This window comes from Mustelus asterias, chromosome 14 (genome assembly GCF_964213995.1).
Source record: "Mustelus asterias chromosome 14, sMusAst1.hap1.1, whole genome shotgun sequence".
NCBI lineage: Eukaryota > Metazoa > Chordata > Chondrichthyes > Carcharhiniformes > Triakidae > Mustelus > Mustelus asterias.
This window is the reverse complement of record NC_135814.1, coordinates 21767260-21784459: the sequence shown is the minus strand read 5'-3', so window position 1 is coordinate 21784459 and position 17200 is coordinate 21767260. Positions and strand designations below refer to the sequence as shown.

The 17200-nt window shown below is 41.2% G+C and overlaps 1 protein-coding gene across 7 annotated transcripts in view; it reads left to right on the top strand.

Annotated features, from left to right (window-relative positions):
- Window positions 1-17200, top strand: part of mbd5 (methyl-CpG binding domain protein 5) — a 215736-nt gene that overhangs the window by 59456 nt on the left and 139080 nt on the right. Inside the window, exon 1 of one of the 7 annotated variants that reach the window (XM_078227994.1) lies at window positions 14846-14894. The exons of the other annotated variants lie outside the window; for them this stretch is intronic. The gene's annotated coding sequence lies outside the window, so the exon portion shown is untranslated. Of the gene's footprint in view, window positions 1-14845; window positions 14895-17200 lie in introns of those variants that run through there. 7 annotated transcript variants of the gene reach the window in all.

Genomic DNA, 17200 nt, shown 5'->3' with positions numbered 1-17200 from the left:
AAGACTTTCCAGCATGAGGTATAATCACTTGGAGTAACTCAGAGTCAATGAATTATTTTGTTTTGAATGCCATTATCTGGCAGCTAACGACACACACACCCAGGCCTCAAACAGCAAATCTGAATAACCAGTTTGTTTATTTGGTTGGCCATTAACTAGATGTAATCCTTGCTATTTGAGTAATGTCGTGGGGTATTTTAGAGCCACCTAAACCAGGTGATGGGCATCAATCTGAAAGATAATATGGTTTTCTTCACTACTGAAGTCACATGTCACTTTAGATTATGTACTTGACCAGGAATTTAGTTTAAGCCCATTATTTCCTGACTTGAGGTGAGAGTGCCATCATCTGAATGAAGCTACATAATGCAGCATTAATTGCAACAAGTCAGAAGACATTGGTATTAGGTTCTTCACTTCCAATTAAACATTATAACTTGTAATCCTTCTAAGGATAATTTTTTAAAAATTTATTTATTAGTGTCACAAGTAGCCTTACTGCACTGAAGTTACTGTGAAAATCCCCTAGTCGCCTGTGATATATTCTGGTGCCTGTTCGGGTACACTGCGGGAGAATTTTAGCATGGTCAATGCACCTAACCAGCACGTCTTTCAGACTCTGGGAGGTGGCACGGTAGCACAGTGATTAGCACTGCTGCCTTACAGCACCAGGGACCAGGGTTCGATTCCCAGCTTGGGTCACTGTCTGTGCGGAGTTTGCACGTTCTCCCTGTGTCTGCGTGGGTTTCCTCCGGGTGCTCCGGTTTCCTCCCACAGTCCAAAGATGTGTCAGTTGGGTGGATTGGCCATGCTAAATTGCCCCTTAGTGTCAGGGGGACTAGCTAGGTAAATGCATGGGGTTACGGGAATAGGGCCTGGGTGTGATTGTGGTTGGTGCAGGCTCATGGGCCGAATGGCCTCCTTTTGCACTGTCGAATTGTATGAAACCGGAGCACCCAGAGGAAACCCACACAGACATGGGGAGAACGTGCAGACTCCACACAGACAATGACCGAAGCCAGGAATCAAACCTGGGTCCCTGGTGCTGTGAGGCAGCAGTGCTAACCACTGTGCCACCATGTCACTGGTGCATTTTTCTCAGCTTTTGCATTTATATTGTCAAATTTCTGTCTATGGTCTTTCATCTGATCATGTGTCTTTTCTCTTTCTAATTGATAGATACAGCATTTTGAAAATAAGTGATATTTTGAGGTTAGTTTGCTTTTTGCAAATACTGTAGTTTTTAAGGACCTGAATCATTGCTACCTATTTTCTGCGAGAAACCAAAATATTTTGTATTAAGCTGAGTTGTTTATAACTCTGGAGCAGTTATTGCCTGTCAGGCACAGCATATATGATGTTGGATATTATTATGCATTAGAGGATGGGACACAATTGGTGTTTATTTATGAATACTGTATTGCCATTGTTGTTTGTCTCCATTATTGCTGTTTCTCCAAAAGGTAAACACAGTAAGAGTTTTAACAACACCAGGTTAAAGTCCAACAAGTTAAACAGGTTACAACTCCAAAAGGTAGCCAGTCCTTCAGTAAGGGAAGGCAGTGGTGCAAGTGCTCTTGTTGCTGGACCAGTGATCCGGAGAGGCAGGGGACAAATCCACCACTGCAGATGACAGAATTTGAATTCAGTAAAAATCTGGAATTAAAAGCATTACGATGACCATGAAGCCATTGTCAATTGTCATACAAGCACATCTTGTTCACTAATATCATAAAGGAAGTCTGCCGTCCATGCCTGGCCTGGCTTGCATCTGACTCCAGACCCACAGCAATGTGGTTGCCTCTTAAATGCCCTCTGAAAAGGCCTAACAAGCCATTTGTAGTGGGGCTACCGAAACGACACACTCCTCTCACCTTGGTCGTAACTCTCTTTGTCTTTATATTTCTGCCTGGCTTTTACTCATGCTGTAAGTTTTCCCTCATTAATCTTAACAGTTATTCTTTGCTTTATTTTATGTTCCATCCAGTTTTCTGACTTGTCACCCATCTTTGTGCAATTATGTGTTGTTTCTTGAAATTTGATACTATCTTTAACTTTTTTTTAGCTAACAATCAATGGTGGGCCCTGCAGTTGGAATTTTTCTTACTGTTTTATCCTCCTATTTTTATACAGTACTCACTGGCACTGGGTGTAAACCCAGATGACAACCTTTGCGGTCCAGCTTGTTTGCCTCCTTCCTAGCTCCTGACAATCTGACTGCATACCTCATCCCCCTTTTCTGACTATATCCTTTATACCAAATGGGCCATGACAGTTGATTGTTCACCCTCCTCATCATTGTTACCGGCAACTCAGTGCTTAATTAGGCTTAATACTTCACAGATTCTGAAGTGCCATCAGTTATCATATTTGTTTCTTTGTAATATTGCAGTTTTTGTACTAACACACCATAATTTCTTGTTTAAAGAACAAAGAAAACAGCAGTACAACCTGATCATAATCATAGAACCCCTACAGCGCAAAAGGAGGCCTTTTGGCCTATCAAGCCTGCATCGACACTCTGACAGCGTATCTTATCCAGGCACTCTCCCTATCCCCATCATCCTGCACATTTACCATGGCTAATCCATCTAACTTACACATTTTGGGACAGTAAGGTGCAATTTAGCACGGCCAATCCACCTAACCTGTGGATCTTTGGACTGTGGGAGGAAACCGAGCACCCAGGTCTGCACCACGCAGACATGGGGAGAATGTGCAAACTCCGCACAGTCACCCAAGGCTAGAGTGGAACCTGGGTCCCTGGCATTGTACCTTGAGATTTTTGTCAACAAACTGCTTTTGTGATCCGCTTGGTGGTTACTTAGCAGATGCTAAATCCATAACATTAGTTAGTTTATTGTAAGTAATGTGTGCTGTGTGAAATAATATAACCTTTGTCACTTTTCAGCAGTATCTATTATCTGCTTATTTGTTTGCTGTTTTCCACACTGTCCTCTTTTTGTTCTTTAGTATTACATAATATCTTGGCCAAACTGCAGCTGTAAGAATTAACTAAACACTCAAATTACTCTTTGTTGCAATAGAGTTCTTGGATTTGATTCCATTCTTAGAACATAGGTTGCATTGAGACTTATTTTCCTGTCTCAAAAACAACTCTTTAAATATAATTTGAAATTCCATATTGGTACCAGCCCAACCTCTGGCACAGGCAAGTCAGTGTGTAATAGTGCCGATTGCCAGCCCAGATGAATGAGGATTGCGACAGAAAGGGCACCCTATAAAACCACCTGCCAAATCCGAAAGAATAATGATGATTGATATGAAAGGTGATAAGCAGCATTGTGATGACCCAGGTAAGATGGAACAGCTGAAAGAGAAAAGAAAAGATTTCAGATATTGGTACAATAACCTACATGTTATTTATTTAGTTAGACATCTGATAGTGCAACGTAAAGTTTGTAAACTTGACATTACTACAGCCTGTATGTAGATGGTTTGTCCATATTGGACATGTCCCACTGCTAATGACGGAGAATGTTTATCGCTTTTTTAACATGCTTTTAACCAAACATGCAGACTATTCTTTATAATTTTTACTTTCTACGGTTATTGGATTGATATTGTCCAATTAGGACAATATTGAATATTTTTGCATTTCTTCTGCCTCATTCACTTTCAATGGTGGGCAGGTCGAACAAGGAAGTTTAGTTGTTATTGAATCTGTAACTATCTGCTTCAGATTTAGAACTTCTACTGGGAGGGTTTGCAATGTTCAGATCTTAAGATAAAATTGATTTAATTTGCATTCTGATCTGTCTTGGTTATTTTCCAATTCAGATCAGGTGATTTCTTTCCTGGCCTCTGCCTTTGTTGACCTGGGCCTGTCTTACGTAATCTGTGAATGTGTAAAACCAGCCTACATAGAATCTTGCAGCTTAGAATGCCCATCATTCCTGTACCAGCCCCTTGAAATAGCTATCTAATTACTCGCATAATCCTGCAAAATTTAACTTGCATTTGCTCTCCTCTTTTGGTGTAGCAGTGTAGTTGAAATTATGAATTTAAAGGCTCAGATCCAAGCCAGTATTGGTAGGTAGCCTGATAATCTTTGAGATGACAAAACTTAAAATTGTGACTGCTATTAAAAATACTCGCATTAAAATTCATATTTCTGTGGAGCTGAAGCTTTGATCTCTTGGTGGAAATAAATAGAACAAAATTATAGGGTCATGAGGCATTCCAAATTTGCAGTCACAAACTTGCAACATGGAAAACTTCTTATCCACTAGCAGTCTAAGTTACTGTTATAGAAACTAAAGCATCCCACTTGGTATAGTTTCGCATTAACTAAAATGTGTCACAGAATCATGAGGTGTACAGCATGGAAAAAGGCCCTTCAACCTACCAAGTCTGTGCTAGTCCAAAGACAAAGCACCTAACTATTCTAAACCCATTTTCCAGTACTTGGCCCATAGCCTTGTATGCCTTGGCTTTGCAAATACACATCTAACTACCACTTCAACATTATGAGGATCTCTTTTTTTCTCTTTCAGGCAGAGAGTTCCAGGATCCCACCACCCTTTGGGTGAAAAAGTACTTCCTCACATCCCCTCTCAACCTCCTGCTCCTTACCTTAAATCTATGCCCCTAATCATTGATGCCTCCACCAAGGTGAAAAGTTTCTTCCTCTCCAGTAGGGAAAATCCCAAGATAGTCGTGAAGTATATGGGAAGAGGATAACCAGGGAAAGAGTAGGCCCCATTAGGGACCAAGGGGACAATCTGTGGGTAGAGCAGAGAACATTGGTAGAGTGTTGAAGGACTACTTTACATCTGTCTTCACCCAAGAGAATGAGGGTGATGGTATGGAATTCAGGGAAAGAGACTGTGAATTGCTTGAGCAAATTCACACAGGGAAGGACAAGGTATTGGAGGTGTTAGCAGCCTTAAAGTGGATAAATCTCCAGATCCAGATGAATTGTGCCCTAGACTTCTGTTGGAGGCAAGGGAGGAGATTGCAGGGGCTTTGACCCAAATTTTTAATTCATGTCTGGTCATGAGGGAGGTCATGATGTGGAGATGCCGGCGTTGGACTGGGGTAAACACAGTAAGAAGTTTAACAACACCAGGTTAAAGTCCAACAGGTTTATTTGGTAGCAAAAGCCACACAAGCTTTCGGAGCTCTAAGCCCCTTCAGGTGAGTGGGAATTCTGTTCACAAACAGAGCATATAAAGACACAAACTCAATTTACATGAATAATGGTTGGAATGTGAATACTTACAACTAATCAAGTCTTTAAGAAACAAAACAATGTGAGTGGAGAGAGCATCAAGACAGGCTAAAAAGATGTGTATTGTCTCCAGACAAGACAGCCAGTGAAACTCTGCAGGTCTAGGCAACTGTGGGGATTACAAATAGTGTGACATGAACCCAATATCCCGGTTGAGGCCGTCCTCATGTGTGCGGAACTTGGCTATCAGTTTCGGCTCAGCGACTCTGCGCCGTCGTGTGTCGCGAAGGCCGCCTTGGAGAACGCTTACCCGAATATCAGAGGCCGAATGCCCGTGACCGCTGAAGTGCTCCCCAACAGGAAGAGAACAGTCTTGCCTGGTGATTATCGAGCAGTGTTCATTCATCCGTTGTCGCAGCGTCTGCATAGTTTCCCCAATGTACCATGCCTCGGGACATCCTTTCCTGCAGCGTATCAGGTAGACAACATTGGCCGAGTTGCAAGAGTATGTACCGTGTACCTGGTGGATGGTGTTCTCAAGTGAGATGATGGCATTTGTGTCGAGGGAGGTGCCAGATGACTGGGGAACAGCTAATGTGGTTCTGCTATTTAAGAAGAGTTGTAGAGTTAACCATGGAACTACAGGCCAGTGAGTCTCACATCAACGGTAGGGAAACTATTCGAGAAACTTCTGAAGGAGAACATCTATCTCCACTTGGAGAGGCAAAGCTTGATCAGGGATAGTCAGCATGGCTTCGTCAGAGGGAGGTCATGCCTAACAAATTTGATTTAATTTTTTGAGGAGGTGACCAGGTGTGTAGATGAGGGTAGTGCAGTTGATCGAGTTTACATGGATTTCAGCAAAGCCTTTGACAAGATACCACATGGGAGACTGAAAAAGAAGATAAATTCACATGGGATACAGGGTAATTTGATAAAGTGGATTCAAGATTGGCTCCGTTGTCGGAGACAGAGGGTGATGACAGAAGGCTGCTTTAGTGACTGGAAGCCAGTATCCAGTGGCGTACCACAGGGATCTGTGTTGGGCCGTCTCTTCGTCATTTATATAAATTACATTGATGACTATGCGGTGGTAAGATTCGTAAGTTTGCAGATGACACAAAGATTGGACAGGTGGTTAACAGTGAGGAGGAGTGTCTTGGGCTACAAGAAGATATAGACAGAATGGGCAGATAAGTGGCAGATGGAGTTTAAGTTTGAAAAGTGTGAGGTGATGCACTTTGGAAGGAGTAATTTGACAAAAAAGTACTCCATGAATGGTAGGACCATAGGAAGTTCTGTGGGACAGAGGGACCTTGGCATGTTTGTCGACAGATCTTTAAAGGCAGAAGGGCATGTTAGTCGGGTGGTGAAAAGGGCATTCGGGACACTTGCCTTTATCAATCGAGGCATAGATTACAAAAGTCGGAAAGTCACGTTGGAGTTGTATAGAACTTTGGTGGAGCCACAGCTGGAGTACTGTGTGCAGTTCTGGTTGCCACATTGTTGGAAGGATGTGATTGCATTGGAGGGGGTGCAGAGGAGATTCACCAGGATACTACCTGGGATGGAGCATTTAAGGAATGAAGAGAGGTTGTGTAGACTTAGGTTAATTTCATTGGAGCAGAGAAGACTGAGGAGCGACCCAATCAAGGTGTACAAGATTATAAGAGACATGGACAAAGTGGATAAGGAGCAGCTGTTTCCCTTAATTGAAGGGTCAGTCACAAGGGGACAGAGGTTCAAGGTGAGGGGCAGGAGGTTTAGGGGGGATGTGAGGAAAAACATTTTTACCCAGAAGGTGGTGATGGTCTGGAATGCGCTGCCTGGGAGGGTGGTAGAGGCGTGTTGCCGCACACCCTTGAAAATGTATCTGGATGAACACTTGGCACATCATAACATTCAAGGCTATGGGACCAAATGCTGGCAAATGGGATTAGGTGGGAATTCAGGTGTTTCTAATGTGTCGGTGCAGACTCGATGGGCCGAATGGCCCCTTCTGCGCTGTATGATTCTATGATTTCTCTACTCAATCTATACCCTTCAATTTTATCCAACTCAATCTTATTTCACCGCCCCCCCCCCCCCCCAACCCCCACCCCACACTCCCCTGCTCCAAGGCAAACAACCCCAGTCTATCCAATCTCACTTCATAACTATAAAACTCTCCAGCCCAGACAACATCCTGGGTAAATCTCCTCTGCACCTTTTCCAATGATGTCACATTTCTCCTATAATGCATATTCCAGAACTGCACACAATACTCTTGCTGTGGCCTAATCAACATTTTATATCGTTCGAGCATAACCTTCTTGCTTTTAAACTCTGCCTCAGCTAATGAAGGCAAGTATACATGTTTGCTTAACCACTTTACCCACCTATCTGGCTACCTTAAGGAACCGGTGCACGACTGATGTCCAATTCCTGAGAGAATGCGTTGGAATCTTGTCAATCAAGGAAATGTTCTCATTTCCTACATTCTGATTCAATTGCTTGGAACTATCTTTACTTTCTCCTTTTCACTGTCATCAGGACATGATATTTAGCAAAGCTAAAATAAGAGCATGAGTTAAGCTTGGCTGTTTTATGGAGACCTATTAAAACTTGCTGTTTCTCTTTGTGTAAAAAAACTGCATGTGGATCGAAAGTGTGATTCCTGTTTGAACAGTTATAATTTGTCAAGAAATAAAATTGAAGCTTAAAGCACAATTTATTTCACAGACTTTGTTTAAAATTATAATTGTGGAATACAATAGAAAGTACATAATGCGACAAAAGAAAGCAGTAATCCAAGGTAATGTATGTGAGCAGACAATATTATTTCATGTCGTGGCTCATTCATTGTATATCAGCTGCTGTTAGATTCTTCCTGCTGGTTGGGAGCAGAATCCTTGCACCTTTTCATTGTAGCAGTCTACAGACAGCCCACAGCCTGGAGAAATGCTAGGATTCCATAACAACACAAAAATTAAAAGCTGTACTTCCTTCTCTTATCCACGCTACCACAATCACAAAAGAAAACCGTGGGAGCTATCCTGTATGGTGAATGAGAAATAAATCTCTTCTGCATCAGTTTCTGAAACAAGGTATTGATTCGGAACATATGTGTGCCCACAATAGCAGTTTAGTCCTTTCTCTTAACATCTGCTCAACTGCAGAACAATTCTGGAAGTAGGCAGGGACCAAAGGCAAAGAATAGAGTTTAGTTCTGCAAATTTATGTACTGACTTTGTATCTCTATTGCAAATTATTAAAGATTCCCCAAATTGCTGCTTTTAAAATTGTACTCCCCACATGTATACTTCTCTATGTGGTCCGTTTAAGTGGTTTGATTTATAAACTATACTTTACAAAGTCCTAAGATATGGGAAAATTTGATGGCAATTACTGCATTTTCATGATCAGCTTGAGTACCATGACCTACTTGTGCTCACCTAGATGATTAAGAAATGGTTCTTGTTTTAAGTTCAAAATCTTGATACTTCTGCGAAACTCAATGCTTTCAAATTCTTGCTTTTTAGCATCTGTTTTGTATCGTAGAAACAACATTTTCTTTCACCATCCTTATGATTGTCTCCTTTTATAAAGGTGATAAATAAAGTTGGAGAACAGTTTGCCAAATGCTGCAAGTAGTCATTTGGTACCTTGCTCAGTTTCCATTCTGCATGTGAGACACTAATCAACAAGTATTGTTAGGTTGTTAAACTGTTTTGGAGCATTGTAGCCAAGTCTGATTTGCTCCTCTCTTGCTGCCTATATCAACAGTATTTCTGACAGAGTGGGGAATTTTTTGTGTTCTCTCATGGGATCTGGGTGTTGCTGGCTCATTTATTGCCTATCCCTCATTGCCCTTGCAAAGTTGGTGGGAACTGTCCATGTGGTGTAGCTACGCCCACGGTGCTGGAAAGAAGGAAGTTCCAGATTTTGCCCCAGGAACGATAAAATATTTCCAAGTCAGGGTGGTGTTTGACTTGGTGGGGAACTTGCAGATGGTGGTGTTCTCATGCATCTGCTGCCCTTGTCCTTCCAGCTGGTAAACATTGCAGATTTGGAAGGTGCTGTCAAAAGAGGCTTTGTGCAACACTGTAGGTGGTGAAGGGATTGAATGTTTAAGGTGGTTGATGGGTGCCAATTAAGTGGGCTGTTTAGTCCACTGGTGTCGAATTTCTTGAACGTAGGTTGGAGCTGCACTCATCCAGACAGGTGGAAAGTATTCCATCACGTGCCTTGAGATTGGTGAGCAGGCTTTGGGGATTCACAGGGTGAGTTACTTGCCACAGAATTCCCAGCCTCTGACCAGCTCTTGTAGCCGCAACATTTGAATGGTTGGTCTAGTTCTAATCAAAAGTAAACCTCAGGATGTGGATAGAGAGGGATTCAGTGATAGAAATTCCATTGAATGTCATGGGGAGATGGTTGGATACTCTCTTGCTGGATATGCTTGTTGATTGGCACTTGTGTTACACAAAGGTTACTTGCCACTTATTAGCTCAAGCCTGAATTTTGTCTCGAGTTTGCTGCATTTGGACATGGACTGTTTCAGTATGCTCATGCAGGGTGCTGAACATTGTGCAATCATCAGTGAACATCCCCACTTCTGACCTTATGGAGGGAAAGTGATTGATGAAGCAGCATGATGATGGGTTAGGTTTAGGATACTACCGTGAGGAACTCCTGCAGTGATATCCTGGAGCTGAGATGACTCATCTCCAACAGCCGCAGCCATCAGTGGAGTTATGACTTCAACCAGTGGAGAGTTTTCCCACTGACTGCAGTTTGGCTAGGGATCCTTGTTGTCACACTTGGAAGAATGCTATTTTCATGTCAAGGGTAGTTACTCTCTCCTCGCCTCAAGTTCAGCTCATTTGTCATATTGAGAACGTGACGATCATGTGCTATTGCCATAGATGTATTTTTTATTCTACGTTTAAGGGGACTGTTTAAAATTCAGCTTTTTACTACAGGTAGTCAGTGTGTCTGGGAAACATTTAGCTCAGATGATGGGAGAGCAGGATAATTTTTCATCTTTGTCATGTCGTGTTTACTAAGAGCTATGGACTTTTGTTTACAAACAGAAAAGGTCCCAGGGATTTTTGATTAAAGGCATTGAATGTGCGTTTGGGGAGGCAAGATCATGCAATGATGTGGTTAATGGGAGGAGCTAGGTCTATAGTAGAGAGAAATAGTTTTTCAGTTCTGTTTGGGAATTGCTTGAAGACAGATTTTCTGCAAGCTGCTGAAACACATTCTCTCAAAGTTTCAAGTCTGACTACACTTATAGCAAGTATATTTATGGTTGCTAAATGTATTTAAAGTGGCTTTTGTCTCTAAGCAGAATGTTGCTAATTTGGAACTGAAACACAAGTTCGAAATTGGAGTTGTTACTTTTCATTTTAAAATTTTGTTTAACTGTTAATAAGTTAGGCTCTCCATTTGTTAGAGGTATAGTTAAACTGTGTTATTAAATACAATTTGTTTTACTGTCAAAGACCCCTAATTTGTCAATGGAATTACTCCTGAAGTGAAACATCCTATCCTCACATTTATGCCAAAATAGAAACGTTGTTGGGTCTAGTCTGGCATCCTAATGTAACTTGGGGTTCTGGTCCAGGATCTGACCAGGAGCAAGGCTGTAATTAGGTCAGGAGCTGAGCAGAATAATGAGAATTTAAAATTCTTACTACATTACTTCCACCCAACCTCCCATGGGTTGAATTCATTCAGTGCAACAGAGTGGGTATTAATTCCAAGAGGTTTCAGGTGTGTCCAACTCTACCACAACACATCATAATTAACTTGTGAACCATGAGAATGGAATACAATTTACAAAGTGGGAAACAAAGAACTTAAGTTGCAACTGCAAAGTAAGTTCAGTGATTCTAAGAAATATTTTCTTTGTGAATCACTGGTTTTAAATTAAACACAATTCCATTTTTAGCATCAAGTGTCAGCATGAGGAGTGCCCAATTTAGCTTAATGTTGTCATTATTAGGAGGAGTAATGCTCCTTCTCTGACCCAGCTTAGAAGAGAATTCCAAATTTAACCAAGTCACTTTGCATTTTCCATACCATCTAATCCCTGGCATTTCAAGGGTTATCAACTGGTATCAAATTTGGGCTATTTGTGCTATGGACCATGGCTTCCTGAAAGCCATATAGCCATTACCAATAATTTTTTTCATGAAGTGCCATGATCTTTGCCTACTTCGGCATCCTGATTCCAGAGGCGATGGACCTGTGTACAATCCATTACATCACCCAATTTCTTTGCCCTTCCTGCCCCTGAAAATTGCTTTTTAAGATGCTGTGGAGAACTGAAATAATGTCCATGGTAGGTCCAAGATGAGGTTTACTTTGAAATGCATACCAGACAATTTTAAAAGAGAATGCCACTGTGAAATACACAATGAATAATGCTACTCCATTGTTCACTGAAAGCAAGCATACAGGCACAGTAAGTAGTTAAGAAGGCAAATGGTAGATTGGCCTTCAGAGTAAGAGGACTTGAGTACAGAAGCAAGGATTTTTTTCTGCACCTCTACAGGAACTTGGTAGACCACATCTGAAGTAGTGTGTGCAGTTTTGGTCTCCTTATCTAAGAAACAATATATTAGCCAGGAAGAGAGTGCACCAGACTGGTCCCTCAGATGGCAGGATTGTCGAATGAGAAGGGATTGATTCAAATAAGCCTTTATTCATTGGGGTTTAGAAAAATAATAGGGGCTGGACAGACTGGATGCATAGAAGATTTTTTTTTCAACTTGGTTTGGGGTGGGGCGGGGGATGAGGTGATCGAGAACAAGGGTCATGGTCTCAGGATACAGGGTACCTCATTAAGTACTGAGATGAAGAGAAACCTCTTCACTCAGAAGGTGGTGAACTTGGCTACCACATAAAGCTGTGGAGGCTGAGTCACTGAATGTATTTAAGAAAAACGTTGATAGGTTTCAAGACACTAAAGGCATCAAGAATGGGAGTATGATGTTGCGATAGAGGATGAGCCATGATCGCATTGAATGGTGGAGCAGGCTCGAAGGGCCAAATAGCCTGATCTTGCTCCTATTTTCTATGTTTCTATGATTGTGATGACTAGCATTGGCCATGCTGGTGGTGCAGCTCAGTAAGGGGGAGTGGGGTGCATTTGGAGAGTAGAACTGAGATGGATGAATGTAGTACAGAATTTATCAAACAACAAAGAACAGAACAGCACAGGAAACAGGCCCTTCGGCCCTCCAAGCCTGTGCCGCTCATTGGGCCAACTAGACCATTCGTTTGTATCCCTCCATTCCCAGACTGCTCATGTGACTATCCAGGTAAGTCTTAAACGATGCCAGCGTGTCTGCCTCCACCACCCTACTTGGCAGTGCATACTCTGCGCATACCCTCACCACTCTGTGTAAAAAACGTCCCTCTGATATCTGAGTTATACCTTACCCCTCTCACCTTGAGCCCGTGACCCCTCGTGATCGTCACCTCCGACCTGGGAAAAAGCTTCCCACTGTTCACCCTATCTATACCCTTCATAATCTTGTACACCTCTATTAGGTCTCCCCTCATTCTCCGTCTTTCCAGGGAGAACAAGCCCAGTTTACCCAATCTCTCCTCATAGCTAAGACCCTCCATACCAGGCAACATCCTGGTAAACCTTCTCTGCACTCTCTCTAAAGCCTCCACGTCCTTCTGGTAGTGCGGCGACCAGAACTGGACGCAGTACTCCAAATGTGGCCTAACCAGAGTTCTATACAGCTGCAACATCAGACTCCAGCTTTTATACTCTATACCCCGTCCTATAAAGGCAAGCATACCATATGCCTTCTTCACCACCTTCTCCACCTGTGCTGCCACCTTCAAGGATTTGTGGACTTGCACACCGAGGTCCCTCCGTGTTTCTATACTCTTGATGGCTCTGCCATTTATTGTATAACTCTCCCCTACATTAGTTCTTCCAAAATGCATCACTTCGAATTTATCTGGATTAAATTCCATTGCAACAATTAACATTGAACATTGAGATGTAAAGGTTCTGATTTTCCTTCAGGCAATTGTTAAATTTAAAATAAGCTTCTTGGAACTGTAAAAGAGATCATACTTCATGTAGATAGACATCTTGTTTTAACAATTTCTATTATGGTTGCGATTCAGGATTCTCCAAAATTGCCCATAACAAGGAATTGTGGTGGTAGGTTAACCATCTCGGGTCTAAGCACGACATGCTGATTCACTTCCACTTTTACGTTTTTCAGAGCAGCAGCAAGAAAACTACCCCATCCCCTCATGCAGACTTATTTTATATGGGAGAGATCTGCTTTGATTTATTCAAAAAGCTTGGATGTGTCACGGTAGTAGGAGAACTTTTGTGATTGACAGCAACCGAATGTATCATAACTCCCTCTTCGTAAGCAACCCTCTTTTTCCATCTGCTCAAATTGTGCTTATCCAACACTGCGAAGTCATGTATTCTGAGAGTTTCAGTCAGCTCCCTTCATGTTCCTGTGTGCAATGAGGTAAGAAGGAGCAAGTTCCAGAAATGAACGGAATTCCTAATCAAAAGAGACATTGTGAATAGTTCAAAAATTAAAATTATATTAATAAATAATGCACATCATTTTGTGAATTAGTTAATTTTTTATGAAATGTAACTTTTTTTTAGTTCTACCTTTTTGCTGTTCAGGATTATTTGAATTAGTCAGTATTCTTCAGTTAATAGTAATTTCATCTAATTGTGTTTCTTATTTGAGCGAGCGAGCAAACAAACTAGCATAATGGATACAGAGATGGGTATTTCTATAATTTTCTGTTTTTATAGTATGATGGTTATTTTTGCAAAGCTAAACTTTGCCAGTATTAGCAATGTGTTGCGTATATGGAATTTGGAATAGTGCATGAGTCAATCTCCTCATGTAATCAGATCTTCTAATTTTATAGATAGAGTGACAATCACTTTCTGAACTGCAGGAAGTAATAAATGTCAAGTTCAGGACATGTACTGTAGATTTTACACTTTTTTTCCCCCTTTTATAAAGCAAGGGAACAGCCTCAAACAGCATACTGCTTTATGAATATTTTAATAGTGCTGGCTTGTTTTATTTTTAAACCTTTGATAAAGAAATGGAAAACGAGTGCTTCCATAATGGCATGATTCCATGGATTTCCACTTAAAATGAATAAATTGTGAAAATAAAACTGAAAGTAAAATTGTTGATCGTGTATGTGTGTGTGTCTGTTACATGCTACTTGTAAAATTGGTGGCATAATTTGATTTTTGTGACAAACTAACAGTCCCTTGTGTATTTTATTCACAGTATAATCAATTAAATGCTTTGTCTAAATTTTAAATCCTTTTCTAAATTGAAATGTGTCAAGCAGTGGCTTACAAAAAAAAACCCAGTGGAGGCATATGCCACTCTGGTTGTAAGGTTAAGGGTAAATGTCCCTCGGTTCACAGTAGATTATTTTCCTACATATATGACATTTCCATCTCTCTCTGAAAATGAATTACAGTCACAAGTCAGAAGAGGTACTTAGGAATAGCAATTTCTGCTTACCTTGCTCATATCGATGTAACATTTTAATTTCTCCAGATAGTCCTCAACCTCCGAGTCCTAAAATGTTTAACTCTGTTCCAGAGTAAAACAAACTGTTGGAAATACTCAATAGGTCAGGCAGCATCAGTGGAGGGAGAATGGAGTTAACGTTTCTGGTCAGTAACCTTTCATACTTATATATAAACATACACACACACACAAACATAGAAATTCGGATCAAGAGTAGGCTATTTGGCCCCTTGAGCCTGCTTCACCATTCAGGAAGATCATGGCTGTTCTGATTGTGGCCTCAAAACCACATTCCCTACCCCTGGTAGCCTTGTTTGTTCCTTGTTAGTCAAGAATCTATCCACCTCTGCCATAAAAATGTTCATTGATCCTGATTTCACTAAGGAAATTTGGCATGTCAGCTACGACTCTCACCAACTTTTACAAATGCACCATAGAAAGCATTCTTTCTGGTTGTATCACAACTTGGTATGGCTCCTCCTCTGCCTAAGACCGCAAGGAACTAAAAAAGGTTGTGAATGTAGCCCAATCCATCACGCAAACCAGCCTCCCATCCATCGACTCTGTTTGTACTTCCCACTGCCTCAGCAAAGCAGCCAGCATAATTAAGGACCCCATGCATCCTGGACATTCTCTCTTCCACCTTCTTCTGTCGGGGAAAAAGATACAAAAGTCTCTGGTCATGTACCAACTGACTCAAGAACAGCTTCTTCCCTGCTGCTGTCAGACGTTTGAATGGACTTACCTTGCATTGAGTTGATCTTTCTCTGCACCCTAGCTATGACTGTGATGTTACATTCTGCACTCTCTTGTTTCCTTCTCTATGAACAGTATGTTTTGTCTGTATAGCGCGCAAGAAACAATACTTTTCACTCTATGTTAATACATGTGCAGCACGGTAGCACAGTGGTTAGCACTGCTGCTTCACAGCTCCAGGGACCTGGGTTCGATTCCCGGCTTGGGTCACTGTCTGTGTGGAGTTTGCACATTCTCCTCGTGTCTGCGTGGGTTTCCTCCGGGCGCTCCGGTTTCCTCCCACAGTCCAAAGATGTGCGGGTTAGGTTGATTGGCCATGCTAAAAATTGCCCCTTAGTGTCCTGAGATGTGTAGGTTAGAGGGATTAGCGGGTAAAATATATGGGGGTAGGGCCTGGGTGGGATTGTGGTCGGTGCAGACTCGATGGGCCGAATGGCCTCCTTCCGCACTGTAGGGTTTCTGTGATTCTGTGATGTGACAATAATATATCAAATCAATCTTTGGGGAAAAAAGTTTCAAAGACTCAAGTCTGAGAGAAAATTTTAAAGAGAAGACCTCTTATTTTTCATCTGTGCTTCCTAATTCTATTCTCTCCCACAAAAGGAAATATCCAGCATTCACCCTGTCATGTCCCCTTAGGATCTTATGTTTTAGTAAGGTCTCCTCTTATTCTGAATTCCAATAGATACAGTCATAACTTGCCCAACTCTTCTTCCTGAAATAACCCGATATCCCTGGTATCTGTCAAGTAAACTTGCTCTGAACTGCTTTGAAACACAGTTATATCCTTTATAAATAAGGAGACCGAAACTTACCCGGATACTGTCACATCTGCTGAGTAATTCCAGCATCTTTTTTTTTATTTCCAATTTCCAGCTTTCGCAGTGTTGTATTTTTAAGTTGCACTTTTAGCATTAGGTTGTTTGTACTTAACCAGCCCATAGTTTTTCAATCTGAACCTTGAAATCTTTTCAAAATACTGAACGTAAACTTGTGTAATAGGATGACATGGGCTTGATAAGTACAAATTATTGAAATGTCTTCCATGTTTTGTTGTAGTCCTGAACAAAATATAGGTGCTACAATAAAACCAGATCCGTTTTCTTACTTTTTTATCCCATTATCACAGTGCAGCAATTAAGATTTTACTAAAGAATAATAGATGGTGAGATTTTTGAATTATATGTTATCCACTTTATGTAATACCCAACAGTGCAATTACAGATTTTGTTCAACTAAGAATAAAACATTAAGGTGAAATACTGGTGATAATAGGCCTGTCACTGGTGGTAGTGGAAACAGTATGAGGTGATGATTTAAGAGTATAAGAAAATAAGCATAAATATAAAGACTATTGACATGTATGACTTTATTGTGAGCTTAATACTGTATACCATTGTGACTCTACTGGAACTGAATACTCAGTGCTAAGCTTGAGTGCATGATTTATTAAATGTTTGTGTGGGGCATGCACTATTAAGCTGATGCCACACCGCTTTATCTTCAGTGCTATATTTAAAAGCTATTGCACGTAAGAGAAATCTGCAAACCCTGGAAATCTGAACAAAACCAAAAATTGTTGGAAACATGAGGTCTATCAGCATATGAAAGAGAAAAGGCAGGTTAATGTTTAGAGTATAGATTTTTTGTCAGACTGGAAATTATGATGAATCTACAGTTTCAGAGCTTGTTTGTT